Genomic DNA, 6,000 nt, shown 5'->3' on the forward strand with positions numbered 1-6,000 from the left:
AATGTGTGGTTGCCTCTCGCTCGCCCCTGACTAGGGATGTGGCCCAGAACCCAGGCATGTGTCCTGACTGGGAATCAAACCCACAGCCATTTGGTTTGAGCCATACCAGCCAGGGCTACTTTTTAAACCACAACTTGTTTTATTATCTGTTCTCTTCTTTAATAAAGAAAATAGTATTTTGTATTTTACTAAAAAGATAATTTTTTGTGTGTGTAATTAATTTATTTCAGAACCATGCTTTTCCTCATAAAATTTAGGCCATTTAAAACCTGTTTTAGTACTTCAGATGTTAAAAGCTTTTCTCATTGTCTTGTTAAAAACTTATATTTGAATGGAGAATATTTACAAGCCCAATCTTGGATGTATCTGCATTTCCCTTCTCTCCTTTCTATTGCATACAAATAAATACTTGTACATTCCTTTAGCAGATCTGATAAGATTGATGGATGATGTGTCCAGCTAAGTTTCTGGTGTTTAGCAGTATTGGAGAAAAAAAATCAATTCTTCTTGATGCAGATAAAAGGTCTATCTAAACCTCTCAAGCAAATCAAAGAATACAATATGCTTAAATTTTGAGAAAAAGACCCAGTGATTTAGTTTCTTCTACAAAGATCAAGGTAAGGTAAATGATTTTGCAAATATTAAGAACCTCCTACCCTTTGTTGAACATTTCCCTCCCTGTTTAGGTCTGTGTTTGCTCTAAGGAACCTGGTATTGTACCCTGACAAAGGTAGAAATTGCTCCTCTATGGGCATCTGGCAATCAGTTATCAATGACATTAGCTGAAAGAGGTCAATTCCTGAAAATTTATCTCCTGAAAGTCAGTATCCTGAATAGCTATTTCATATTTTGATTATAAAAATTAATAAAATCAATTTTCTAAATATAATCAACTTGTAAATTTATCAACAAAACCATTTATGTGGCAATTTGGATAATATCAACAGTTTGTCTCTGCTTTTTGGAATCAACCAGGTATTTAGAGAAAAAAAAAAGTAAGGTCAACTAAAACTTCATACAAATCTCTAGTATCTGATTTAATTACTGTGTTAATTAATATGAATTATAGTACACTTTATAATTAATATGAGTAAAAGGAAACCTTATAAATAATTAAAAGTAACAAGTAAGTTAATTAAAGTGGCTATTTGGCAATTGGTTTCTGTGAATTGGCTTTGGCTAATTGGGTTTTATTAAATTAACTAGATTTAGTAGTGGCTCTACTCACTAATCTTAATCATTTCATATTCTTTATTTAACCCCTTCTTTACACAGAAAGCTGCTTTGCCCCAACCCAGAGGACCACCTCTTTCTGGACCTGTGCTTGCGCTTGGGAGAAGACCTTGCTGTATTTGTACTGAAGAGTTCAGCTTCCCCAATTGCCTTTGAGTGCAAGTTAATCCATTTTTGAGCGTCATTCTTGCATTTGCTTTTTATTTTTACTGCATATTTGCTTACAAGGCTTTTACCACCACAACCCTTTTTCTTCTAAGTGTTTCGCTGCTGGATAGGCATTACCTGGGCATCAAGCCACTTCGTTTGGGTTTCCCATTTGTTATTATACTGTGCCATATTACATGCTGCTTGCCCCTAACCCCAGGTCAGTGTACTATTCTGCTTCTTTCCCCGGCCCTCTTCCATTCCCTTTTCACACTTCCTATTGTATTTATTTCTTTCAGAAGCTGTCTATTATTTGTGCTTGTCTGTGAAATTCAAACTTTCTAATCACCATGTTTCTTCTTACTAACTTTGAAGAAAGGAAGAAAAAAATTTGAATAATGGTTCCCTCCCATGCAGCTTTGGCGGGGACTGAGCAGCCAGCTTCAGCACCGCTTTAGCTGGCGCTCGCTCGCGCTGCACGATTCAGGCGGCGCCAATCCACTCAGCCACCTCATTAATTGTTCAAAAATTCTTTACCAACAAATTCTCTTTGCTTTTAGTTTAATTATCTCTGAAAACTTATATCTTTGGAAAAGAAGTCTCTACTATCTTCAGCTATAGCCTTTTTTTTTAAATCTGTATTATTTTCTTTTCATTATATTAATCTCACTTAGGCTTTTATTACTACGTGCTACTGTTTTATTAAACATAATGTATTCTAACTAGTTTGCAGAGATGGAGGAGAAAGTAGCAAGTTCTGGAGCCTTCCAAAATCCAGTCCAACCTTTCCTCCACTGATTATGCTTGCCAAGGACACCACCAGGTGATGAGCGCCCACCAGAGCGAGCTGCAGAGTGAGCTACTGAAGGAGAATTTCACGTTGCCCTCAAGCTGCTGCTGTTTTGCATCTGCATCTTCCTAATATACAAGATGGTGAGCAGTGACCAGCTGGCAGCCAACAGCCACAACTAGGAAGAGCCACTCCCAATGCCCTGCCTTAAGCGGCGCGACTTCGTCCCTGCTGAGCTGCCCGACTTCCACGGCATCCAGGACCCACGCATACTTATGCCCATCAATAGCAAGGTGCTCCACGTGATCAAAGACAGCTAGTTCTATGGGGTCGAGGGGCCATATGGGGTCTTTGCCAGAAGAGATGCATCCAGGGGCCTCACCACATTTTGCCTGAAGAATGAGTATAATGACTTTTTTGACCTCCTTCCTGCCCAGCGGGAGGTCAGAAACAAGAAATGCCCAGCAGGAGACCCTGATTGGCAGGGTTCCTTAGTTAACTTTCAACTATCCTCATCTAGGCAAACTGTTGAAGGCGGGGGAGGAGCTTTCAGAGTGCTTAGATGAGAAAGAACCAAAAGATAAAAATACTCGGAAAAATGATTAAAGCATTTAATGGAAGAATATCTTTTTTTTGTATTTTGTAACATTTGTAACATTCCAGTCTACCTTTAAAATGTGGTGATTTCAATATTTAGAAAAGTTTCATATTTTAATTTTTTTAAAGATTTTATTTAATTTTTAGAGAGAGGGGAAGGGAGGGAGAAAGGGAGAAAGATAAACATCAATTAATTAACATCACCAATGGCACTGATAAAATTAACTTAGAATGCATGATGCTTGTGCATCATAAACCCCAAAAGTGAAGTGCAGTGTTGTAATATAAATGTGAGTACTGTATTTCTTCTATCTGTAGTTAGTATAGGCTGAGTTTAAATTTGTTTTTTTGTGAAGGATAGGTAAGACTTGGATATTTCCCCCTAACATATAAAATAAAAATACATAAATGTAGAAATAAAAACTGTGAAAGTTCTTCAAGCATGAAGACCAAAGGATCAACTTTTAGTCATGATGTTCTCTGAAGACAGCAAATTCCTCATCTCTCAATTGACTTAAAGCAGATCTGCAGTATCCCAAAAGGCTCTGATGTTCATTAAAGAGAGCTGTCCAGGAAGAAAATGCAATCTCAAAGCTGGGCTTAGTTGGAAGAAATACATTAATTGTTTCTAAATGACATCATTGTCCTACCTCAGACACTTAGACATCCTCACTAACAGTCATCTACAATGAGGATTAAAACATGATCTGAACATGCATAAGGAAGCTTTGGGGAAAATCAGCCAACTTGCCTAAAAACCTAATTACATAAGACTATAGAACTATCTTCCTAATCTCCATGTTCACGGTGGGGCAATGATTACTTTATGTGATTTGACATGACAGGCATGTAGAATAGGTATATACTCTCCTAAGAGCCTGCACATACCTCTGAATAATGAGGAAACAGTACACATCACTAGCAAAACTGTTTTTGAAGTATATTCATAAGGTTACAGTGAACTCTTCTGTTGCAAAACGAGTCACTGGCAAGAATGTTAGTCAAGTGTCTAGGTCCTGATATCAGTCTTATGATTAAGAATAAACTTAGTTTAAGCAGACTGTGCAGTTGCACAAATTTGTAAAATGTTGTGTGAATAGCTAGTGAAGTTTCAAACTCTTATAATTGCAGTTAATTGTATTTTCCTTATATTTTTCTTGTGAACCATGTTTAATGGTTTTTCTTCCAATCAGAAAACAAAAAGAAGGGCTCTGGGCAGTTAATAAAATACACCCCCCCATAAACATAATGTATTTTTGAGGGATGTTGGGATATTTAGACAAAAAGTGTTCATACATTGAACCTGAAGGCATGCATTAAAATTTAATAAAGATATAATATTCCCCCTTGAGAAAAGATACTATTTGAGTAAATACTAGTTGGTAAATCTGTTGTGCCAAAGTATTAATTGACCTACATGTCTGCAAATTGGTGATTGCTTTAGGTGGACAAAACTATCATGACATTTTCAAACAGTGCCTTATATTTGTTATCGTTACCAGGACAACATTTCACCATTTATGGTCCTTGGAATTAAGTTATTAATGAAAGAATAGATTAGAATGACTTGTTGTAACTTGTGGGATTTTATTACCTCCAGAAGCTAATGATCATCACAGAAAGCATGCTCCCTGAATATTCATGCTCATCTAAAAAAATAGTTTTAACCTTTAAATGCAGAATTTAAAATCACACATACACATAAAATACATACACACAATTTCTTCCATATTTGATATATTTAAGTTATCAGAAATCCTGTCTTCTCACATGAGAAGTTACATTACCACCTGGCATGTGTACACTTCAGTACTCTATTAGTCAGTTCTGGCTGCCATAACAAAGTATTACAGACTGGACAACTTAGAATACAGATGTTTGTTTTCCCACAGTACTACCGGTGGCTGCAAGTCTGAGACCAGAGTGTCCATATGGTCAGGTCCAGTTAAGGGCTGTCTTTCTGGCTTGAAGAAGGCAGCTTTCACATTGTGTTCTTACATGAGAAAGAGGGCAAGCAAGCTCTCCAGTATCTCTTCTCACAAGGGTGCAAATTCCAACATCACAGTTTATTATCATGAATTCATCAACCCTAATTACTCCTAAAGGTGCCATCTCCAAATATTGGGGGTTTGGCTTGATAGTTTTGGAGGACACATTCCGTCTGTGCCATCATTAACCAATAGAACTTATTGATGAAAATATTCTATACTTGCATTGTAAAAAGACAGAATGTTAACATTACTTGTTGAACTAAAATTAGAAGAAAACAATACCAAATTATAAGAAAAAAAAGTGTCACAATGGCAGTAAGGTAAACATTACTGTAAATATTAATTTTAAAAGTATAATATTAAGTGTTAATAGGATATCAAAAATGCAAATATAAGTTAACAGATGTCTTAAAAGATATATTTTGAAAGCATAACAACAACATTCTGCAATAGGAATTATTTTGACTAATTTTCTACTAACATACATGAATTTATTAAATGTGAAGTATAGTTAAAACACCAATTCATTATTTTGGAAGGCTACTCTTTGTGTCAACTTTGATTCATTTTTCAGTTGAGTGATGTCACAACTGTCAGGAAAACAATAAACAAGGACCTTATCCTAAAATTTGTAGTTATGCATGCACTTTGTGTCAATCAAATCATTTTGGAAAGATGGAATAAAATATGAATTTCATGCATAGCATTGCCTCCTGAGAATAAAACAATGAATAAGAGTTATTTCCTGGATACCAAAACTTATAATTATTTCTTGGGTTTCAAAGAAAATCATAGTCTATCTGAGGAAATATACATGTAAACAAAGAATTTATAAACACAGGATTATGAGTGAAATTATAAAGCTATACTCAGGGTCCAGAGGTAGTACAAATGAAGGGGGATTAGTATATTTTGTGCAGGATAGGTGGAAATGGCTTCCAGAGAAGGAATTATAAACTTGCTTATTTTACAGGTCACTGATCAAGTACTCCTATAGACATTCCTAGGCAGAATTAATTATCCCTACTTTTGTACACCTCTATTCAAATCATATATTTAGTATAATATTCTTATTCTATAATATATATTATTGTATTTTCTTATTTAAATAATAGATTCTTGGAGTAGTATAACATTTATTTTTCATTTGTGAACATCTAACACATAAAATTGTTGGGAAGTGCCAGTGTTTGGTATATATGAGTTCCACCCAGAAAAACCCCAGCTATTGTTAATGTAATG

The 6,000-nt window shown here is 35.4% G+C and overlaps 2 pseudogenes; one reads left to right on the plus strand and one right to left on the minus strand.

Annotated features, from left to right (window-relative positions):
• LOC123825131 overlaps positions 1–1,572 on the minus strand; it is a 62,488-nt pseudogene extending 60,916 nt beyond the window's left edge.
• Positions 1,573–2,206: 634 nt separating this feature from the next.
• On the plus strand, positions 2,207–2,776 carry LOC123825132 (annotated as a pseudogene).
• Positions 2,777–6,000: the final 3,224 nt, after the last annotated feature.

Source organism: Phyllostomus hastatus, unplaced genomic scaffold (assembly GCF_019186645.2).
Source record: "Phyllostomus hastatus isolate PE091 unplaced genomic scaffold, TTU_PhHast_1.1 phas_contig_62, whole genome shotgun sequence".
Lineage (NCBI taxonomy): Eukaryota > Metazoa > Chordata > Mammalia > Chiroptera > Phyllostomidae > Phyllostomus > Phyllostomus hastatus.